This window comes from Erpetoichthys calabaricus, chromosome 1, assembly GCF_900747795.2.
Source record: "Erpetoichthys calabaricus chromosome 1, fErpCal1.3, whole genome shotgun sequence".
In the NCBI taxonomy this organism is placed as follows: domain Eukaryota; kingdom Metazoa; phylum Chordata; class Cladistia; order Polypteriformes; family Polypteridae; genus Erpetoichthys; species Erpetoichthys calabaricus.
Genome location: NC_041394.2, coordinates 274,413,864 through 274,439,293, shown reverse-complemented (window position 1 = coordinate 274,439,293; position 25,430 = coordinate 274,413,864). Strand labels below are relative to the sequence as shown.

General features: G+C 38.3%; 1 pseudogene; it reads left to right on the top strand.

Moving 5' to 3' along the window:
* The first annotated feature begins 8,181 nt into the window (after positions 1–8,181).
* LOC127528847 (zinc finger BED domain-containing protein 5-like) lies at positions 8,182–9,412 on the top strand (annotated as a pseudogene).
* Positions 9,413–25,430: the final 16,018 nt, after the last annotated feature.

The window sequence follows — 25,430 nt, the reverse complement described above, 5'->3', positions numbered from 1 at the left end:
TGTGTTTGCTTGAGTTTTAGCAAGATACTGTAATTGCAGCTCACTTTTTAAAAATGTGTATTGTAGATCATCATGGCTGTACAGCCACCCTAACCTGACACAGACAGGCAGAGACACAAGTTCAGCACAGAATGTTTCTATTTACAGCTGGGGAAGTGCTTCTTCCTCGCTCCCCAAAGCAGAGTACAGTATACACAACACCATTCACAGTCCTGTCTTTCCTGCTAATTCACAGTCCTTCTGCCTCCACTCCTCCCTAACAAGCTTCATCCTTCTTCCTCCCGACCCTGGCTCTCGGAGTAGTGGCAGCTGGCTCTTTCTATAAGTCACCTGGAAATGTTCCAGGTGCTCGATGACCTTTTTCAGGCAATATTTCCGGGTGTGGCAGAAGTGCTGCAAACAAGGGCTCAGCAGTTCTCCAGGCGCACCCTGGTGGGGCCATGGGCCCCAGCAGGGTTGAGCTTCCATGCTCCAAACCTGTGACACTGCTGCATGTCAGCGGGGCTGCACTCTAGTGCTCTGGGGTAGGTAATGGTCTAGATATGCTCTCTCCCCTGGCCCCCTTCCATTATAGGGTCGTCCTGGCAGGGCATGGGCCCTGGCCATCCACCGCAGTATGTATACATAAATGTGAGTGTGGGTACTTGAATAATGCAGATCACATGGCACGGCGGCAGCAGCAGCAGCTGATTGAGCAAAGAGGAGGTAAAAAAAAACTGTATTTGTTTCCCATTGTATCACCGTTTAAGAGGAGGTTTCAGAGCAGCGACCGCATCTCCTTGGGGTGCATTCAGCTCCTCCTTCAAAATGCGAGCGGTAGAGATGCAAAGTGGCTGGTGCGTAGCACGGGCCAGGGTGGCGAACCCCCTAGTATATATATGCTGAACATGCCAAACAGTGCATCACCACTAGCAAAGTGAAAGAAATGAGAATAAACAAAATTCTATCTATCTATCTATCTATCTATCTATCTATCTATCTATCTATCTATCTATCTATCTATCTATCTATCTATCTAAACACAGCTAATGACAAACCCCTTCTTTAAAGCACAATAACAATCAGCCATATAAACAAGTTCTACTGCATTGTAGAATAATTACATAAAATGGAGGAAACAACTTAGACATGAATGTAAGAATAAATTATTATTGTGGACAATTAACCCCAGTGCATAATCACCTGTGGAAGTTGGCATGTCTTGGCAAATTTAGTGAGAAAGGTCCAAAGATTTATTACTGAATGTTTATGACAGATTTTTGGAATATTATGGCCAGCCATTACATCAAACCAAGATCTCTGGCAAATAACAGGACAAATTAATGTGGATTAGACACGTACTTTGAAGATATCCTAACAACATTACATGACAAGCCTTACATTGGAAGCCTCAAGATAACAGAAAGGGGGCCTAAACAAAAAGAGACTCTCAGGGGAGAAGAAGAGACTTGGAAGCAGATAAATTGCCTAGTGATGAAAGGACGAAATAGAAGAAGTCTGTTGCTTCACAGAGGAGCTATAGGACCAAACACATAGAAAAGAGCACTGTGCAGAGGCATTAAAGATTGTAAGAGTTTTCTCCATCTCTAAAGATGTTACAGAAGCATGTAAATAGGCTGCTTGTGGAGCTGAAGGGGAAGAAGGTGCAAAAATTTGGGTTAAGTCTAATTCTTTGACAGAGAATAATGAAATTGATGTGATTACTTTTTTGTCTCTTTGGCCCATCTTAGTGTAGGAGCAAAGATTTCATAAAGAAAATTATCCAGATGAGAAGAATGTGCTTGGGGGATCAAAAGTGCAATTTGGAGGTAATTTGAAATGTAATAGACATATGGAGTAACATTGAAGGAATGAAGAGTCAAGGTCAGAAACAGAGCACAAAGTTAGCTTTTTAATAGCTTTCTAGGCTGAACACATTATAAGAGCTGAAAGCCTGTTGATGAAATATTCAATTGCACATTAAACACATAATGAGACCAAGAATGCAATGCAGCAACCTGTTACTAGGCTATATAAAATACTTTATAAAATAATTCATATGAAGACAACAAGCAAAGGGCAGACAGAATCGAATATAGTGGAATGTCTATGGAAGGAAACCCAATTAAAATGGTGCATTTTGGTCATACATCCGTATCTGAATAGAAGTATGTTTAGCCACTTTTTGTATGAATATCTTTGTTTATTTTAATCAAGTAAGAAGAAAAAAAGCAGTAGTCTCTATGTCAGGGATCTCCAACTACAGCCTTGGAGCACTATTACAGATTCAGATTTTCTATCTAACCCCTTTGATAATTAGTGACCAGTTTTTTTTTTGCTAATTAACTATTTCGTCTTAATTTTAATTGCCTTTCAGTTTAAGACTCAAACCCCTTAATAATGGTATTTCTTTTTATCTTTAAATAGCACCAAACAATAATACAATACAATACAATTTATTCTTGTATAGCCCAAAATCACACAAGACATGCCGCAATGGGCTTTAACAGGCCCTGCCTCTTGACAGCCCCCCAGCTTTGACTCTCTAAGAAGACAAGAAAAATCTCCCAAAAAAACCCTAGTAGGAAAAAAAAAATGGAAGAAACCTTGGGAAAGGCAGCTCAAAGTGAGACCCCTTTTCAGTTAGGTTGGGTGTGCATTGGGTGTCAAAGAGAAGGTGGTCAATACAATACAATACACCGAACAAACCACAAGTAATCCTCAATACAATATAACAGTAAAATAAAAATATTATTAGTACAGAGCAGAATTTAACAGTAGACGATATCACATAATATGATTTGGATTTGTCCTCAGTCATCAAGCTGCCTCCCCCAGTTGGCCATTCCACAGCTGGGATAGCACTGGGTCAGCCAATCCGATGAAAGGACCCCTCTACCCGACAATTCGTGTAATGAATGAATAATGAAATACAAAACGAGTCAACACATGACCAGCTGACTTGTGTCCATCATACAACGTCTAAAAAAAGAAAGGTGAAGGTCTCAGTCATGTTGATCAGCTAAAGTCCTCAAAACAATTTGCTCTTAGAAAAAAATGAAAAAAAAACAATTTTGGAAATTTCTGGTGTGAGAGAATGACAAGCCATTGGATTAAATAATGAGTTTAATTAACAAAAAGATTCCACTTCTAATTGTTGGAGTGAAATTGGTTGGTGTTTGAGGCCTTGACTTAGTTGATCATCTGTTGGCTCACTTCACATCTAATTTCTGCTTGGATGTCCTTTAAGGAAAAAGCAAAGCAATTCAGAGGACTGAATCTTAAAACACAAGTCAATTAAAATGTAAAGAAGGGAAAACAAAAGGAAAATAAGTTAATTAGCAGCAAAAACTGGTCACTAATTAAGAAAAGGTTTAGAATCAAAACCTGCAGCCATGGTAGCACTCCAGGACTGGAGTTGAGGACCCCTGCATTATGTAACACTAAATCATCTTCTGCCTGAAACAAGTACATTTTTTTAGAATATGCTACCTGAAGTTAATTCTTCTCTTTAATTATCATCATGACAAGAAACATTTCTTTTAAGCAGTCAGTGTTTTTATACATGACATTTCGATGAGTGTTTTAAGCTAATTAGGGAGTGAGAGTGCCAAGCTATTTTCTGAACCCAGTACACCAGTGCAGAGCCTCAGGGAGCTACAGCCGGTCTTCACTAGCATTGGCCGCAAGCCAGAAACCTGCCCTAGAATGGATACTAGACCTTCAAATAAATAAATACATATAAGTTAAATATCATTTATATGCCCCAAATGTCTTGGTAAGTATATAGTAATTGTTTAAATATTTGATTGTAAAATAGAAAAGACAACGTGAAATGTGAAAGTTGAACCAAAAGCACCTATATATAAAATGTTAAGGGTTGTGTCCATCTGTCATGTGATTTATTCATGAACCACTCGAGCTAGAACCACAATCTTGGTCTTAATTGAAAGCTTAAGGCATGATAAACACTGCTGAAATTAAAAATTTTGGGTAGTGGCAAACTCCCAAAAATTATTGGGGATTGTGACTTTTTTACAGTTAAGTGCTTGAAAAGGTTACAAAGCAGAAAGGAAAAGAACAGCAGCAATACCTGCTGAGCTTGAAGCAAATTGCAGAAGCTGCTAAAGTGATAAAAAACACCATCATAGGAAGAAGATAAGAGCGGCGCCATCTGTTGAGCTTCTTACTGGTGTTACAGAAATATTTATTTTAATATAAAAGGTTGGCCCTTGCCAAGTAGACATTCATAGCAAAAAAACCCAGCAGATTATAGAAGCCATGAGCATAGTCCTGGATCGAGCCTGCTACACATGCTGCCTCGTGACAGTGCTGTATTTTGGGCTGTCTTCTGTATATGTTAATGAAGCGTGTGCATTTTCATAAACGACAAATACTGTGTCAGGTAAGAAGTTGTTGCATTGTGGGAAGGAATGATGCTTTAGTTCCCACCACCTCCTGCATTTCTTGCAAGCCTTCAGTGCTGTGAAGTTGCTGGACTGAATCTTTTGAGACATATTTAACGACTGTTGATCTGGAAGAGGTGAGCAATGTTTGTAAAACAGCTACACTTAAACAATGCCCAGGCACCAAAGGGCAACACATCTATAAAACCCTCAGAACTGCAGATGGATATTCCACATCGGAATATGATCTCATTTCTCTACACCTCATAATGTCATCGTCCTATGATTCCTCTTCTGCAGGTACCATCAGCAACTGGGCAAGTCATCTCATCAGTTTGTGGCTCACTTGTGAAGTTTAGCCAGCTTTTGCAAGTTCAGGTTAATTACATGACAGATTTATCAGGGACCAACTTGCAGAACATGCTAGTACCCCTAAAGTTCATGAAAGACTACTGATGGCACCAGATGATATGACTCTATGATGCTTTGACATACTATTTCAAATTAAATCAGCTCCTGAATTCACAGCTAAACTTACTGTTTCTTTGTCTCAGCACCACACTGCTGCACAACAAGTGATTGAAGCCTCCTTTACTGGCTGGAAGGATACACTTTTATTTTGGGACAGCTCTGATGTTCACTATACAAAGAGGTTGCCGGCTGTTTCTAGACAGTGCTGCAGAAACTGCAGCTGTGACGGTCTATGGTCTAGAGCTGTGAGCTGCCCCATAAAGGTACATAGGTGACAGAACAGCAGGAAGCTTTTGAAAAAATCTGTCGTTTCAACTCTGCTTTTATTTGTACAAAAGGAATAGTTGTCTTCCATTCAGACTGCATCAATAACCATTCACTCAGTGAGCTCCAAAGCCCTCACCTTCAAAACTTGTACTTTGGAGTTTAACAATGTGTGTTCTCTTCTGCTGCTGGACATTAGGATAGTGGTGTCTTTGCTTTGATTTCGCTGCTATGAAATAGTTTTTCAATCAACTGACACTAACTATTCCCTCTGCTGCTCTGTGTGGCTATGACAGTGCAACATTTTAAATAGTAGACACACTATCTTTACCTGTATGCTATGATCAAAATTACTTGCCTGACTTCATATTTCATGTCATCTGCCATGTTGCCAGTTTGTTAGCCTGGACTTATTTACAGCTCTGGGATTTACATTTCTAGACTCCTAGACTCTTTTCATAAATTTGGGTTGTCTCTCAGCTTTTAGCCTGCAGCCTCAACTGGTGATCCTTCCATTCACCCTGTCATCCAACCCCTCTGTTGAATTTCCCTGGTTCTCCAGAAGGGTGTAACCACTAAGCTATACAGCCTGTTGGAGGTGGGCATCATTGAACCAGTTAATGCCTCAGCATGAATCACAAACCTAGTGATCGCCAAAAAAAGACACAGGGCTTGTGCCTGTGCATTGACCCCTTGATAGTGAACAAAGCAGTAACACCAGATAAATACCACTACCACCCACTAATGACCTCACCACTCAGTTCCATGGCTCTAAAGTATTTTCCAGATTGGACCTTTGCCAGGGGTACCTGCAGATTCCTCTTCACCCTGAAAGCAGAGATTTGACTGCCTTTGTCATCCTCAATGGGTTGTTTCATTATACCATCTGGCCTCAACTCTGCCCCCAGCTGTTTTCAGAAGGTGATATCTAACATCTTTACTGGGATTCCTAGGGTGGTCACCTATCTGGATGATGTTGTTGTGCATGGCCGAACCCCAGTTGTCCAATATGTATGCCTCCACAGAGTGTTCAAAGAATTAACTACTCATCACCTCACAAAGAATGGAGATAAATGTGTTTTCTCAGTGCCTTCCATTGAGTTTATGGGATTTTGTCTGACTGCACAACCCCATGTCTAAGCAATCCAGTACATCCCTGAGCCAACGAATGAAACCCAAGTGGCTTCACTTCTCAGAATGACCACCTACCATATACAATTTCAGCCACAGCACTCTACTACCACAGCCACACTACATCACTTAATGAGGAAGGATGTTTCTTGGTTCTGGACTACCGTCTGTTCAGAGGCTGTCAGTCTTCTGAAGGTACAGCTCACACCTATCCTAGGTCATTTTTACATCTCTCGCCCAATGTTTGTTCCTTGCCATGGTTCCAGTGTAGCCCTAGGAGCAGTGCTATCTGAGCTAGAGAATGGTACTGAATGACCCATTGCCTTCACCTTTCTGGTTCTAAGTCTAGCTGAACGAAAGTACTCTGTGGGTAAGTTTGAAACTCTAGCCTGTGTCGTGGCTTGTGAACATGGCCGCAAGTTTCTTTATGGGCAGGCATTCACGTTAAGCACCGACTCTAAGGCACTCAGCATAAGCCGCTTAGGATTTACCACTGGCCAGAGAGACTTCAGCAGTGTAATTTCACATTACAGTTCACCCCTGGTTGTGAAAATGTGGTGGCAGATCTGCTGTCCCATGCTTCCCCCTACTCCACCACAGACACAGTGCTTGACATGAGCAAATCAGAATTTGTTAAAATGCTCCCCTCAATACTGCAAGCCATTGTCTCCTAACAGAAGCTTCATCTGGCCTCTGAACAAGATCCTGTCTTCTCCCTGATTCAGGTTTTCATTCTCACAGGTTATCCTTTGGAGGTTTCACTCCCAGGCAAATGGGGGAGTGGAAAGACTGAACCAGACTTTAAAAAAGGCACTGTGGATCACTTCGGTGAGGGCTGCACATTTTTAACTGTTCTTCTCCATACTCTTTTCCATTACAGTGCAGCACAACACTCCACTACAGTGAGCTCTACTGCATGTCTTATGTTAGGGTGAGAGCTACAACCTCCTCTTGATCATTTGTGACCACAGGCTTCCCAAAATACTTCAATACACCAGCAAAAGATAAAGTCTTACTTTGATCAAAAGCATAGAATTAGGGTTCCAAAATTCATAGCCCTTGACTGGGCAAACGTTTGTCACCGTCAAAGTGAGCACAAGCTGCAGTTTTTTCTGGTCCTCACAAGTTCTTGAGCAATTCATCCCTGCCACTTTCCACCTATCTGATTGATCCCAGTACCACACAAGCTGCCTCCACAAATTGTCCCCACCAGTCACTGCTAAGATGGAGAGCAATTTAGACCTGGACTGCCTAGGGGAAGTCAGCTTGCCCCTTTGAGCTCTACTGGACCCCCAGCAAGAACAACCACTTCCATCTTCTCCATGACCTGTTAGAACTTGATTTCATCCAGACTACCAAAGGCTAATCCCTCTTAGTGATTAAAACAAGAGGAAAACTTGTTCCTGCTTTGCATTTCATGATTGTTTAGAAGGGGAAAGGGAAATTTCTGTTTGGAAAGGAGGTAATTGTTACATCTGCACAGCCTTAGTGACAGTGTCGTGTTTTGTGCTGTCTTTCGCATGCGTTAGTGAAATGTGTATTTTTAAAAAGATTTGGACATGAATGTCAATAGGCTTTGGAACCAAGTTACCCAAACTATTCTCTAATATTTCAGTAATTATTTACCGCTCTTATCATATAACAGGTTATTATGATAGCAACTTACGAGACGAATTCATAATTAATTGCAGAAATACAGAATTTTAGGGTTCCTCTAGAGCAGCATTTCCCAAACTATGGGTCGCGACCCACTGGTGGGTCGCGAGCGAATATTGAGTGGGCCCTGAAACATAAGACGATATTCCGACCGATCGGGCTAACAGCCGGACGTCTTTTGTTTTTGTGACATTCTTTGTCACGTTGTGTTGTGTTCGTTAACGTACGCCCTTATAATCTTTTTAAAAACAATTATTAACGTTTGAAAATAATAATGGAAAAGTGGTTGAAACGGATAGCAAAAACTACGTCGCCGCCGCCGGTTGATTGTGATGAAAAGACGGAAGATGTTCTTATAAATGACAAAAGTGGCACTGAGGCTGACTTCCAAGCTCCCTCAACGAGTTCGCATGAATCGAAACGACGGAAAGTTGTAAGAAAATATGACCCTGAATATCTAAAACTAGGATTCACTTGGAATCATGATACGATATATCCGCGTCCTCAATGCGTGATTTGCTATGAAATATTAGCGAACGAAAAGTATGCGCCCAAGTAAGTTGACGCGTCATATAGAAACAAAGCATTCCCATTTTACGAATAAGCCAGTAGATTTTTTTCAAAGAAAATTGTTGGATATGAAATCTTCAAAAAATATTGTTTCACATTTCATTAATATTAATGAAAATGCTGTATATGCCTCGTACCTCATTAGCTTAAGGATCGCCAGAGCAGGAAAGCCTCATACCATTGGCGAAGATTTAGTGTTACCATCGATTAAAGATGCTGTTGGAGCGATGTTTGGAGAAAAAGAAGTAAAGGAAATCGAGCGCATACCACTGTCCAATAATACTGTTGCACGACGAATCGACGAAATGGCTGAATGGGCAGAGGACGAATTAATCCGGAGGGTAGTTTGTAGTAAATATTATACGCTACAACTAGATGAGTCTACTGACGTGCAAGGCCTATCTCAACTATTTGTCTTTGTGCGTTATATATGGCAAAACGACGCGCATGAAGAAATCTTGTTCTGCAAGCCAATTAGTCGTGGAACGGCCGATGAGATTTTCAATGCAATTGATTCCTATATAAAAGAGAAAGGTTTACAGTGGAAGAACTGTTTCGGTATATGCACTGACGGTGCGCGGGCTATGTGCGGGAAAAATAGCAGTGTCGTTACAAGAGTTCTTAAACAAAGCCCCTGTGCTTTGTGGACACACTGTAGCCTTCACAGAGAAGCACTGGTTTCAAAAGCATTACCTAATGATTTCAAAACAGTACTAAATACAGCTATGAAAATTGTAAATTATATTAAAACAAAACCCTTACAAGCACGTTTATTTCAAAAGCTGTGTGAAGAAATGGGTAGTCTTCATACATCTCTTCTTCTGCATACGGAGGTACGTTGGTTATCCAGGGGGAAAGTACTGACACGATTAGTGGAATTACGCAATGAAGTTACAATTTACTTGGAAGGAAAAACTGAATATATTGAATCTCTACTGGACAAAGAATTCATTCTCAAGCTCACATACTTGGCGGATATTTTTTCGAAATTAAACGAACTCAATTTGTATTTGCAAGGTTCAAACGAATCAGACATTTTTGCAGTTCACGATAGAATTTGAGCGTTTATGAAAAAGCTTATGTTGTGGAAAAGTTGTATTGAGGATGGCAAGTATGATTGTTTTGAAACTCTTGAAACTTTTATTATAGAAAACCAAGTGCAGCCAAAGACGAACGTGCTGTCTGCAATTTCCACTCATTTATCATTGTTAAAAAATAACTTTGATGCCTATTTCGGGGAAGAGATGAAAAAGCTTGACTCGTTGAATTGGATTTGTAACCCATTTCAAGACCGCCTACCAAGTAGTATGTCAACAAAAGCAAGTGAAGAACTCATTGATTTATCAGAAGATATGTCACTGAAAAATAGTTTCAATCGCAAGCAGTTAACGAAATTCTGGCTCTCAGTTGCTGGGAACTATCCTTGCCTGTTTGATGAAGCTATAAAAGTCCTCCTCCCCTTCAGTACCTCATATCTATGTGAGGCCAGATTTTCGGCTATGATCAGCATTAAAACTAAATACCGAAATAAATTGGACGTATCAAACTCACTGCGATTAAAAGTAACTAAAATTGAAGTTGATGCTAAAGCTGTAATGACAAAAAATAGGAAACAAATACACCCTTCTCATTGAAATAACAGTCCTTGTAGGTATTTAAGTAATAAAAAATTGTAACTTAGTTGTTTTTTTTCTTATTTGAAAAGTCCTTCATTCATATTGGTGACGCTTAAATTTCCATAGTGACTGTTTGTGAGCTAAAGTACAATATATGTTGTCTGTGATGATAACAAATTAATGTCAAATGAAAAAAATACTTTAAACAAAATAAACAGCCCGAACAAATAAGACACCATTAAGTAGTTCCGCGACTCGCTACTATTGAATCTGAGCGTTACCAATATTTTATGCCCCCTTTTTAAGACGGCTAAGAGGTGGGTCCCGAATTTGGCAGTTTTTGTTAGGTGGGTCGGAGACCAGTCAACTTTGGGAACCACTGCTCTAGAGTGTCTCTTTCTCTGGCACGATTTGGCTCAAAAACTAATCAGCACATCATCATCTCATAACAGGCTTAGATTTTGAGTTTGGTATTTTTCCATCCAGCCGTTTTATCTCTAGACTGTCCTCAAGAAACTGTGACACACAGACAGGCAGACAGACAGACAGACAGACACACACCCATCATCAAGATAATAATGTTTTTGGTATCAGAGGACCCTAAGACATTGAGATCTATCTAAAACCGGAGATGAAAATTTTTGACGAATCTAAAGCTTTCACTCCTCCCCCATAGACGATAGGGGAGGGCGCTAAGCAAAAAGAGAGATACTGTGTCAAGTAAAGATTTACTGCATGAATATGGCCCTTCATTTCAACAACATAATGGAGCCTTAAAGAATACAATAAATGACTGAACACTTGTTCAAAATATACAGAGAAATAAGCTATTAAGCCAAAACACATATCCATCCATTTTCTGCAGCTGCTTAATTCATGTCAAGGTCACAGGGAGACAGAGTGCATCCTGACAACAATGCGTGCAAAGCGGAATCCAACCAGACTGAGTATTAAAATATTACTATAAAAATATTTCTAAACATTTGAACTTACAGCAGTTGAAATTTTAGATATTATACAGTTTAAATGTAATACTCATGTATAATATGAGCAAATATTTGTTACTATGGCAGTCTTCAGAAATATTAAATAATGCATGTATATTGCTGCAAATTATGTTAAAGGTATTAAATCAAGTTTTTTTCTGGATTTATTTTTTGTATGTTTGCCATCATATATTTGTTGTAATGAGTAAGTATAAACATTTTAGGTGCATTCTTACCTGAATAAAATGTGACTATATATTCATCCTGAAAAGTATTTTTTAAACAATAGTCAATGCATGACTCTTTAGTGAAAGTGCCTCAAGGTAATTAGTATCAACTTACCTATAATTTGCTGGGTATTAAAGCATAAGGCATGTAGGAAAAATTATCAAAATTTAGCTTTACGAAATATCCTGAAACTAAGAATCAGTCATGAATGGCAAACGTATGCCTGGGAATTTAAAGTAAGAAATATAATTATCATCTCTGTTAGCTACAAAGGCAAAACTCATTACACACAATCACAATAATTGCTTTTAAATTGTGTGTTTCCACACCTGCTTCTAAACTTTCAAATAACTGTCCAATTAAATAGTTACAAATTATGGTGTTATCTGTATTTATGTGAGATAGATTCTTCTCTTATTTCATTAAGCTACATTGAGATACTTTATAGGGGAAGATTAATTTTAAGTTACACTATGCAAACATTTGGAAAGATATAATATATTGTAAACTGATTTGTAAAATGATTTGGGAAAGTTCTCAACAGTTTAAGGCAACATGTCAAACAGTATAATGATCAAATTTTATGATCTCCATATTGAATTGAACGGGTTATAAAAATTATTGTGACAGTGCAGACTCTTGCATCAGTCAGTGACATCAGAGCAGAGTCAGCAGTGGTATAAGCTGCCATTCCTTATTCAAATGGGTTGCTTCAGAGCCTGCTGCAGGACGGCCTATGAAAAGGACAAACCTGCCACAGTCACTTGATAACCATTCTAAAATGGCTAAAGTGAAAGGTATTTCTGAAGATAGTGAGCGACCTAAAAGAGCAATGAAATGAGCGAGAATCCATTGGGATGGTGTTGGCAAGCATTGCACAGTTTTACAATATTATAGCCCTATTAACCTTTTCAATAAAATGTAAAATAGAAAAGAGAAGACAACAATGAATTTCAAGAGTCTAATTATATTTAATTATTGTTTATCATTGTTAGTAGTATAATTAATAAAATGTTTTGATGCTGTTTTTAATATAATGTTTAAAATAGATAAGTGTACATCCTATTTTAGCCATCAAATATTGACAGAGTGAAATACTGAATATTTTGCAATTTATTTTTTAGTGTGCTATAAATATTTCTTTAATTCATTGTGGATAATTGACATAGTACATAAACGAGTACATGGTAGACTCAAGTATAGATTTATATTTTATGGTTTGCTCAAGCTTTTTCAGGTTGATCTTCAAGTGCCACATCAGTATAAGAGAAGGAGGCGTGTGCCCTATGCATGCATAACAATTAACCATGTGCAAATAAAAAGCAAATTTTGAAGGAGCCTGACACAACACCCCCAAACATAGGAGACTCTATGAAATAAAGGTTTATTACTATTTACAACATGTTTGTATCTTTTTGATAGAAGAAAAAGTGCAAAGCATCAGCACAGACAGTTTGGAGAGCCTTCAGCGTGACTTCAAATAATAGAATGAGCCAGCAGCTTCAATCATGACACACAGAGGGTTCTGCCTTTAAAAGACCTATGTATTTCTTCTGTCTTTTGGCTATTATTTCTGCATTTCCACTTTGTTTTGACGAAATATATGATTGTGTGTCTCTGACTGCATTCTTTCTTTGCTCTCACGGACTGCCCACATCTCAGGTCACCTTTTGGCCACAATAATTGGTCCAGTATAGTTGGCAGACCTTTCCCTAGCCCTCAGGGACACTTTAAAGATGACTGTGCCATTAAAATCCAGTCAAATATAGTTCACTTAGTCCTTCCCCATTGACTTCAATGCAGTTAATCAATTTCGGGAAATATCGCAAACATTTCCACGATTTTGGGGAACTCACAGCGAAGCGCACTCAGCACTGTTCACTCATCACTAGTCAGTAGCAGAATTTTGAAGTTGATTTGATTTGGAACAGGAACCCAGTATTGAGGAGCTAACTTGGTGGTGTCAATGCACAAATTAGGGATTTGTTAGGCACAGTGGAGAAAGATTTGACAGCTGTATTATCACTTACCCATTTCCCTTTCTGCCCTCACTAAAGAAGAACGTAAGATGAAGAAGGCCTTTAACTCCACCTTTTCTGCTCAAAAACAAAAAAAGGCTCCACTAGAGGAAGTGGCTGTCAGATAATGACCAGCCACGGAAGAGAACAAAACTGAAGTGACTTCCTTTGAGTCGAAGCAGAGTTTTCTGTATTAGAAATCCAACTCTTTATACAGTATGTGTTCCTTTGTCTTTCTAAGGGAGTTTTGTCTGGCAGCCGCATTCTAAGTATGTTATTATTTTTTGATACTTTCTTGCAGGAAGATAATTAAAATAAAAGTTACATTAGCTCAACAAAGAAAAAAAAACATATCAAAAAAACTTTAACATCTGAACTAGAGAGGGAGAGTCACAAAATGACAATGATTTTTAGAAGTTAAATTAAATTTTGAGTGAAGCAAAGATGTGAAACTTAACATGGATTTAACTTTAACACTGGTCACAAGGGGCAGTGGTACTGTTTTCAAGAACTGAGGCTTAACAAGAAGGAGTTAAGGTGCAAAGATGTGTGGGTCAGACATGATGCCAGTTAAAATTCTTACAGCAGAATTCATCAAAGGCACACACAGCATCTGTTGATACCTTTGTGGGATTAGAAAAGGGTAGATTCGTTAGTCAGGAAGATGAAGGTTATTTATCTTGACATTATGCCTGGTAGTGTAATAATCAATGAGCTCATTTTCACATCCTAATTAACGTTTTTATTTTGATATGTACTGTACTGTGCTGAAACTCTGCTCTAAACAGCACACAGTGCTACCAGCATGTATTCCAGTGTGCTCATATGGAGCTGTCACTGACTGAGCAGTCGATTGCATCATAAAGACAGATGTACTGTATGTTCAGTTTTAGATGCAAAACGTCTCTGGCTGGGATATAGGAGCTACAGCACACATCACTTTTTTCATCTGTCTCCACAAAAAGCTGGAAGCATACTTTTAAAAAAATATATTAAAATAATAAAGAGTTCAGATGTACTTTGTGAGATCATTGCTACCACTGCTATTTGAAGCTAAGACAACATAGTTGAGTCTGCTGTAAATAATGAACTATGTGACTGTTAATGTTGTTGTTCTCAAGTTGCTATATTGTTACACATTTCTGAATGGAAAATGTGCATTGACAATATATAAATTGCTTCACATAAAAATAAATATTATTTATTCTTACTATTAAGGCAGAAATGTTCATATACAGTGATCCCTCGCTATATCGCGCTTCACCTTTCACGGCTTCACTCCATCGCGGATTTTATATGTAAGCATATTTAAATATATATTGCGGATTTTTTGCTGGTTCGCGGATTTCTGCGGACAATGGGTCTTTTAACTTCTGGTACATGCTTCCTCAGTTGGTTTGCCCAGTTGATTTCATACAAGGGACGCTATTGGCAGATGGCTGAGAAGCTAGATTGCTTACTTTTCTCTCTCTCTTGCGCTGACTATCTATGATACTGACGTATGGGGATTGAGCAGGGGGGCTGTTCGCACACCTAGACGATACGGACGCTCGTCTAAAAATGCTGAAAGATTATCTTCACGTTGCTATCTTTTGTGCAGCTGCTTCCTGAAACGACATGCTGCACGATGCTTCGCATACTTAAAAGCTCGAAGGGCACGTATTGATTTTTGACTGAAAAACAAACTCTGTCTCTCTCTCTCTCTATCTCTCTCTCTCTCTCTCTCTCCCTGCTCCTGACGGAGGGGGTGTGAGCTGCCGCCTTCAACAGCTTTGTGCCGCGGTGCTTCGCATACTTAAAAGCCAAACAGCCCTATTGATTTGTTTGCTAGAGATTGTTTTCTCTATCTATGTGACAGCCTGTGCTCCTGACACGCACTCCTTTGAAGAGGAAGATATGTTTGCATTCTTTTAATTGTGAGACAGAACTGTCATCTCTGTCTTGTCATGGAGCACAGTTTAAACTTTTGAAAAAGAGACAAATGTTTGTTTGCAGTGTTTGAATAACGTTCCTGTCTCTCTACAACCTCCTGTGTTTCTGCGCAAATCTGTGACCCAAGCATGACAATATAAAAATAACCATATAAACATATGGTTTCTACTTCGCGGATTTTCTTATTTCGCGGGTGGCTCTGGAACGCAACCCCCGCGATGGAGGAGGGATTACTGTACAGTCACTCCCACCTGATTTCCCTATTGAACCAACAATGCAGTAAGTCTGAGACCAAGGCCACACAAAAGAAAGAGAGACCTACCATGTATAAACACCTCTCTGTGGAGGCCATATTTTAAATATATATAAATATATATATATTTATATATATATATATATATATATGTATGTCTGTGTATATATATATGTATGTATGTGTGTATATATATATATATATATATATATATATACAGTAATCCCTCGCTATATCGCGCTTCGCCCTTCGCGGCTTCACTCCATCGCGGATTTTATATGTAAGCATATTTAAATATATATCGCGGATTTTTCGCTGCTTCGCGGGTTTCTGAGGACAATGGGTCTTTTAATTTCTGGTACATGCTTCCTCAGTTGGTTTGCCCAGTTGATTTCATACAAGGGACGCTGTTGGCAGATGGCTGAGAAGCTACCCAACTTACTTTTCTTTCTCTCTCTCTTGCGCTGACTATCTGTGATCCTGACGTAGGGGGTGTGAGCAGGGGGGCTGTTCGCACACCTAGACGATACGGACGCTCGTCTAAAAATGCTGAAAGATTATCTTCACGTTGCTACCTTCTGTGTGCAGCTTTTAAGTATGCTGCACGGTGCTTCGCATACTTAAAAGCTCAAAGGGCACGTATTGATTTTTTTATCTGTCTCTCTCTGCTCCTGACAGAGGGGGTGTGAGCTGCCGCCTTCAACAGCTTTGTGCCGCGGTGCTTCGCATACTTAAAAGCAAACAGCCCTATTGATTTATTTGCTCCTTTGAAGAGGAAGATATGTTTGCATTCTTTTAATTGTGAGACTGAACTGTCATCTCTGTCTTGTCATGGAGCACAGTTTAAACTTTTGAAAAAGAGACAAATGTTTGTTTGCAGTGTTGGAATAACGTTCCTATCTCTCTACAACCTCCTGTGTTTCTGCGCAAATCTGTGACCCAAGCATGACAATATAAAAATAACCATATAAACATATGGTTTCTACTTCGCGGATTTTCTTATTTTGCGGGTGGCTCTGGAACGCAACCCCCGCGATGGAGGAGGGATTACTGTATATATATATATAGCAAGCTAATCTTTGATAATCTCAGATGGACTGCTAGCTAACTTTGCAAACAGGAGATTGGTATGCAGTTTTCTGACCATGCTTACTGTTTTTGATATGAATATTTCAAAGTATGAGTATTTCTTGTTTAATTTATAGAAATTAATGCTCATCCAATCTGTAATGCTAGTATGATACTCAGTTAGGAGGTTGAAGGCCTTTGGGTCATCTGGCACTACAGATAAAATAAAGTTGTGTGCTGTCTGCATAGCTATGATAATTTACCTGAGCCGACCTAATGGGAGCATGTAAAATGAAAATGATAAAGGGCAAGAATTGACCCCTGAGGCGCAACATATGTAATATCATGCTTTTCTGACATGCAGTCACTAAGACTTAACAAATCATTTTCTCCCTGTTATTAACAATTTAATCCAGTTTTAAGCACTATCAGAAAGACCAACTCACTGTCTAAGACTATTAATGTGTGATCTACAGTATTGTGTTAAATACAGCACTCAAATAAAACAGAACAAGGACCGATATGGTACATTTACATCAACATGTAACTGTAACTCACTACTTTGACCAGAGCAGTTTCTGTGGTGTCATTGGATATAAAGCACGACTGGTACTTATAAGGAATAGAAAGAGACAACTACTTCTACTACTGCTACAATACTACTAATTAGCCAATTTTAAATTAAAGTTTGTTTAAAATACATTTACTGAGCAAATTATTAGGAGCACTATAGTAGTAATGGGTAGAGCCTTCATTTGCTCCTAAAACATCCTCAGTTCTTCATGGCACTCATGCCACAAAATTTTGGAACTATTCCTTTGAGATTTTGATCTGTATTGACATAATTACATCACACAACTTCTGCAAATCTTCCGTTCTACCGCATCACAAAGGTATTCTATGTGATTGCGATCTGGTGACTGGGAAGTCGACTGAAGAAACTTAAGCTCTTTTTGTGTTCATGAAATCAGTTTGAGGCAACTTTTGCTTTGAGACATGGTGCATTATCATGCTGGATAGAAGATTGTGGCCTTCAATGGAAGCACATTGTCAGCAACAAAACTCAGATAGGCAGACTATCAATGATTACTTACAGGCTGTAAGTGTGCCAAGAAAATATTCCTCATACCATTCCACCACCACCAGTAGTACAGACTATTGACACAAGGCAGGTTGGATGCATGGATTCATTTGTGTACCTCAGCAGATATTGAGATTCATCAGACTAGGCTACATTTTTGTAGTCCCTAACTATCCAGTTTTGGTGACTGTGTGCCAAATGCAGCCTTAGAGTTCTGTTCTTGGCTGACAGGAACAGAACCTAACATGGTTGTCTGCTGTTGTAGCAAATCTGCCTCAAGGTTCGACATGTTGTGCATTCTGAGATGCTTTTTTGCTCAACAAAGTTATCCAAATTAATGTAGCCTTTCTGTCAGGTCAAACAAGTCTAACCATTCAACTCTGACCTCTCATCAAAAAGGGGTTTCCATTTGTAGAACTGCCATTAACTAGATGTTTTTTTGTTTTTTGCACCTTTCTGAGTAAACTCTACAGACTTGTGTGTGAAAATCCCAGAAGATCAGCGGTTACAGATCTGGACCAACAATCATATATTGAGCATATATGGAATATTACATTTTCAGTAATATGCATGTATAAGATAAAGATGTGAAATCCCTCATTACTGTAATATTTTACAGTAATTTAGGAGCTGATACAGTAAGTCCTGCACTGTTCAGGGCTGTTTCATGCCTTGCTCCCAGAGCTGCCACGATAGACTTTACACCTTTAACCTTGTACTGGATTGCGCAGGTTTTTCAATATTATACTATGTAGCTTGTTATATACTTTTACATTTCTATACATTCTTTATACTGCATGCAATCTGTGCCATTTCTTTGTCAGCAGGTTAATATGTGAACAGTATATTTTAAAAGTTGTATTTCTCGTATAGTATAATGTAAAAATAAAAGTCAAGAAGAAGATAAAAATAATGGACAGAAACTGGCCTGGTAGCAACGAATTGTACAAAGATGGAGTCAAACATAAAGTAAATGGGGGAGAAGAGGCAAGTTTTAAAGGGCATACAGAGCTGGAATTACTTTTATTGAACTAGACACAGGGAAATAGCTTCTGCAGTCTTGGGTGTTGGATGGATAATTGATTCTCAATGCCAGTAACTGAGAAGGCATCTACTAGCCAGAAGAAGTGTATTAAAACTGATACATAGTCTGGCTGCTTAAACAGAATTTAAAATGTGAGGTACATCATTTGACCCCAGTTAAATTGTTTCTCCTAAGATACAATCAATTCATTTTTTGGTATGAATGCACATACAAAAGAAAGGTGAAGAATCAGCCCTTTTAGAAAATAACACACTCAGCTGTGAAGGTTGCACTTTTTATAGGCAGATAATTTATTTTACATATTTTTCTTCACATCTGAATCCCAAATATACACCAAAGTATTCATCAATTGTAAATCTTTAAAATTGCATTCATTGTACTTCTATTCACTTGGTGAGTAAACCTTAAAAACTCTCAAAAGTGCAAATTGTTTTGTCCTTATTTTTTCCATTCTCAGTTGTCAATCGGAGCCCAGGGGAGTAGGAGACTAAGCCTATTAGCAGTTGGCGCACAGAAACACCTGCAAAATGTGACCTCAATTCAAACCTGTAATCACTCCATGAATATTTATGAATCACAACTTTCCTGATGATAACGTAGAAAAACAAAAATGAAAACAGAGCAGCTGGTGAAGATTTCTAATGCATGACAGGACTGCTTAAGAGTTTAAAAAATCATAACATTCCTAAATCTACTTAAACCAGTTCAGAGTTGTAGAGACCCAAGAAATAGCACTGGACAGAGCACCAGTCCATCACAGGGGCCATTCTTGGACACACCTACTTCAGAATCATCATTTAACATAACATACTTCCACAGACTTAGGGAGAGCATGAAAACTCCACACTAAAGTAACGGGTGTCTAAAATACTAAGTTTAGTTATTTGGAGCTTCACCAAATCCTGAAAACATTCCTTATGTTGTATGTTTTCCTGTTGTGTTCCTGTTATGTCTTCCTACTTTTTTGTATGTGACAGTAATGGTAATATGATCTTCGTAGTGTACAGTTGTTCTTTTGAAATGTTTTGAACATTAGAATCCGTGAAGCTTACGATTTTTTTCGTTGTCACTGACCTCCTTAAATTTTCCTGACATGCACCAAGAAACTCGTAGTTCCTTATCACTGCGCTAATAGCCTGCTTTTGTTTTGCAAATGTGTGGTTTAGCTGAATGCAGCCTGCTACTCCACTGAACGCAAATGTTATGCCATTCCCACTATCCAGGACTGTCACCAGTGAACCCCTTGAATTGTGTGCTGGCAAATGGGAAAGTTTTCACCTGTAGTTCATGCCACTCAGAGTGAAGAAGATACCACATTTGTAAAAGACGTACATCAAACTTAATTCTGATAAGAAATATTAGTGTTAACATTCCATTAAGATGAGCTGAGATAATGACTTAAATGAAATGGCTTGCTTCTTTTCTTAGAGATATGCTGCATTAATTAACCAAGAATAATTTGATGTAGCCCCATAATATAAAATTGGGGTTCAAAGGCACAAATGAGAATAGACTTTTCACTCAATCAGTTTGTTTAAGGACATTAACATCAACACAGATAATTGATTTTTACATGTCAGCTTTGCAGTCAACTGATCCTTTAGTACAAAAGAAGGATACAAAAATAATAATACAGTACTATTTGGTTAAATAAAAACAAATTTCTGGAAAAATCTCTAAACCTAGTTAAAAATTGAGAAGCAGTGATCTTTCCTCTCTATTGCATTCTTCCTGCTCTATTTATTGGAATGTGTGTTAAAAAAGACTGCAAGCTCCGTCTTACAAATAACCTTATAACAACATGTACTGTAATTCCAAACCTCAAACACAGCATAAGACAGCTACTTTTTTCATTTACAAGATAATATATACGGTAATGAAGAGGATGCTTTCTAAGACTGCCAAGCCACAACTCTCAGAAGCTCTTTGTGAAGGAGCACAGTGGGCAACAAATGTGTTCTCAACAAAGCTCGATCTTCAAAACACAAAGCTAAATGACCCTTATTGACAAACTGTCCTGCTGATATTTGTCTGTGGTTTATTTCATCCCAAAGAAACTTCCTAATTAAATGCTGGTGCATGTACAATAATACAAACTCTAAATCTAATTGTGTTCCAGCTACTAAAATGAATTTCTCACTGCTGATCTGGCTCTGCAGCTAAATCATCTGGGTATGGACATCATCTCTGCTACTAAAAAAAAGTCAGAATATAAGAAGTACAATAACATCAATCACATTAGTGGTAAAGACTGGAATATTCTTTAAAACTGAAAACAAAAAATGGGAAAGGTTGATTCCAAGTTGAAAATGTAATATATATATATATATATATATATATATATATATATATATATATATATATATATATATATGGAAGCGAAGGTTTGTGATACAGTTTGCATATTAGCAGCTGGAGATCCACTAAGGGAGAAATAATGAATCTCATATCATAAAGTAGTTTTTATTCCTGAGCTTTCAGCCCTTACCAGGCACTTTCATCAGAGGATAATGCTTAGACATACAAGAATCAAAGGCAATATATAGCAAATTTAGTTGGGGGGGAGGGGTTGGTGGGGGGAGCTGAGTCGTGGGGGGGGGGGGGTATTGGTCGTAACGTTTTATTTATTATGAATATGTTCTTCTTAAGTTTGCATATGTTGGATTTATGTCCAAATGTCTGTTAATGGCGTTCTCATTTGATAACCAGGATTCGGCCAGCTCTCTGGCACTTTTAGTACTGGCCTTAAATCTTACTTGTACATTGTCCCAGTTAAACGTATGTCCTGTTGATGTTGTATGTGTATAAATCTGTGATTGTGAGTCCTTCCTTCTAACGGTGTTGCGATGTTCCTGTATGCGAGTTACAATTCTTTTTGATGTTTGTCCTATGTATACCGCTGGGCAATAACTGCATGGAATGCTATAAACTGCATTTCGTGTTTATGCTGTCGATTTCTTGTTTTTAGCGTTGAAAAGGACAGTGCACAGATTGTTTGCAGGCTTGTGTGCTATTCTGATGCCTGATTTGGCCAGGATGTGTGCTGCACCTTCAGACACACTGTTTTGATAAGGAAGTGAGTACCAGGTGGGGTGGGGGGTCTGGTTCGAGTCAATTGTTTGCTGAGTTCTCTGGCGTCTCCTTTGTAGGCATTGTTTAATGAATGTCTTTGAGTATCCGTTTGAAGTGAAAAGATGGAAAAGATAGCATCTTTTGTTCGTTTTTGTTTCCTTCGTATTACAATGGGTATGGACTCTTCTGAATAAAATTTTAACACAGCTCCGTTTATGAGATAATGAGTGGTTGCTGGCGAAGTGTAATATCTTGTCTGCATAGCATTCCTTACGGTAAACACTAGTGGTCAGGGTGGCGTCATTATTTCTTTCAATGGAGATGTCCAGGAAGCTGATGTGTCAGTTCATTTCTTTTTCCATGGTGAATTGGATTGCAGGGAATGTTGTGTGGATGAGGTTGTAGAACTTGTTCAGCTGGCCATTTGTTAATATGACGAATGTGTCGTCTACGTAGTGTATCCAAATTTTGGGTGTGAACTGGGATAGAGTCGCATTTTCGAATTGCTGCATTACCAGTTCCGCTAGAAGTCCCGATAACGGCGATCCCATTGGCATGCCTTCTTTTTGAATGTAGTATTTGCCATTGAAATGAAGTGAGTTTTTTGGCAAAGTGATATTCGGTGCATTATGTCTTCAGTGGACAGCTTAGTTCTTGTCTCTATGGTGGGGTCACTATTCAGTCTCATTAATAGTGTTTCTGTGCCCAGATGAATCGGAATCATGGTATATAGCGACATGACATCAAACGAGACCATGACTTTGTTCTCAGCAATGGATACATCTTTCAGGCGTTGCAATGCCAACTCGGCGCTGTTCACTGAATATTCCGAGTCATAAGTTAAATCTGGAAAAGTCTTTTTGACAAGTTGTAAGTTGGTCCACCTATTAGGCTGACCATATGAGATGTCACTAGACACAACTCTAAATTTCTTTTCAGATTTTCTGCATGAAAACAACCTTTATATAGTTTGCCTTGAGCATGCTGACACTGCCCGTCAGTAACCTCAAATAAACACATAATAATCCAAAAGAAACACCCATCCATCCATCCATCCATCCATCCATTATCCAACCATTTGAAATGCAAAGTCCTAACTCACTGAAAAGTTTCATATCACGGTGTGACTTCCGTCCATAATGCAGTAGCAAATGAGATGTTCTTGCTAGCAACACAGTAGTTCAACACATTCAAAATGGTGAAGTGGTAATAATCTCCTGTATAATAGAATGCTAAGGTCTGTGTGTGTGTCTGGTCCCTATGAGCAATTTGATTGGTCAGTTTGGCTTTGGTGACACGATTGAAAGGGGAAGTGCAAATGTGAGATATATGAGGAGAAGTAAAGGTGTAGGAGTCACATTAGAGTTACCTTCAAAGACTGGAAGTATTAAAGCAGATAGGAGGTGAGCATTGCACCTCACAGTGCTTAGCCCTTAGGGTAATGTGCTCAAGAGAAGAAGTGCCAGTCAATGGAGGTTTAGACACAGGATATAGATATAGAGGACAGGTGCTGAAGGTATATGTAGGGAAAAATAATTTTAAATTCATTATACTGCCTGTGTTTGACAGATAAAGTGGCTAGTAAAAATACAAGTGAAAAATAAGGACCAGTCTTAAACAACAAAGGATTAATAAAATGAAAGTTAAACTAAGTCTAATGATGATGAGGGGATAAAACATGATTATGTCTTTATGTTGGACAGCTATTCTAATTACAACCCTCACATAACTACCTAAATTTTATTTAAAATGTAGTAAAACTTTGTCTGTGCTTCGCACACAGTATTTTAAAGCATTTAATACATCATCTTTATGACTTGACAATTGTGCCTAACAGAATGAGCAGACAGTTTTACAACACGGGACTGCTACCTTTATTACAACATAGATTTAGAAGCAACAACATGGAATAGTTACCTTAAACAATACAATACAATACAATGCAATTTATTTTTGTATAGCCCAAAATCACACAAGAAGTGCCACAATGGGCTTTAACAGGCCCTGCTCCTTAACAGCCCCCCAGCCTAGACCCTCTAAGAAGACAAGGAAAACTCCCAAAAAACACCTACTAGGGAAAAATGGAAGAAACCTTGGGAAAGGCAGTTCAAAGAGAGACCCCTTTCCAGGTAGGTTGGATGTGCAGTGGGTGTCAAAAGAAGGGGGTCAATACAATACAATACACAGAACAGAACAAATCTTAAACCTCTGAAGCAAGATGAATGTATAGCATAGTTTGGAACCAAAATGTAAAACATATTGAACAAGAAACCTGAACAGCAGATAACACTAAACTCATAAATGTTTTGATTGGTATTATTTTTTATTTGAGACCTATTTTGCTTTTTTTTATGTGAATATAAATTTTTGAGATCACAGAATTCAATTCTGTTGTTACTTCCATTCTAGAAGGCTATTCTAGAATATGTATAAATATTTTTATCATTTTGAATCCTGTTCTGTTGAATATGAATAAGTGGGACTGAAAAGTGGATGTATGGTAAGAAAAACATAATATGAGGAATGCGCTAAAGGTTTGTGGCACCATGCTGTATGTTTAGCAAAGTAGCAGTTTTCACCTTGTTAGTCTGAGATGCCTAGACATAACACACAATTTAAAAGATCTGAGTTAACATCATCTTGTGTCTAATATGTTTCAGTACATTTCAAAAACAGCACTTACACAGGACTTCAGTGAGGTGCATGATAATGCAATCTATGAATTTCAATTTTTTTAGAATACTTTGTAAGACAATTCTTTTGTTTAAGCTTCTTTTTTAGGCTAGTGATCAAGCCTGTCAGGGCTTATACATGATGTGCTGATTTCTGAATTTTGCTTCTGCATTATTGTTAACAACCAAACAATTCAGTAGTACCTTTAAGATTACTTCCCTTTGTTTTTGGAGTCCTTACTAAATTTCAAATGTTTATGAATCAACCAGTGTTTGAAATATGCAGGAAAATGCATTCCCCCATTCACCTATTGTTTGTTTACTTTCTTAACCCTGCCAAATGCTGGATATACACCCTTCAGTTTTAAGATTAGCAGCTCCTGTTTTACCTTTTGTTTCAAATCCATAGAAGATACATAAGAAAAAATCAAACCCTGAGTACCACATTCACTAATTGATTGTCGTATTTTGATAACATGGAAGCCAGAAGTGTTTAAGAATGTCAGAAAATGGCATTCACCATAACTTCATTGTTAAGCACTGCTGTACTATTTTGGAGTTCTTCATTCAAAAATCGAAAAAATCCACCAGCAACTTGCTTCTTCTAGCTCTTTAGAAAATGACATACTTCCCATTATCACCAATGTTCCCTTATCAATCACCTTATTCTCAGAGTTCCATTTACCAGCAGAAAAAATGATATCTCAGTGCTTATAACAAAATCTAATTCTTCCACTTGCCAATTGGATCCAATACCGTCAAGTACCTTGTTAAGTCCTATTTATCACATATCTCCCCCATGATAACTACTGTAATTAACTGTACCCTTTCTACTTGCACAGCCCACCTCTCATTAAAAACGGCCTCAACTACTTCAATGCTGAAAAAAACCTGGCTTAGACCCTAATATCCATAATAATTATCAGCCTATTTCAAATGTTCCATTTATATCAAAAATTCTCAAAAAAAAATTGCCTCCCAA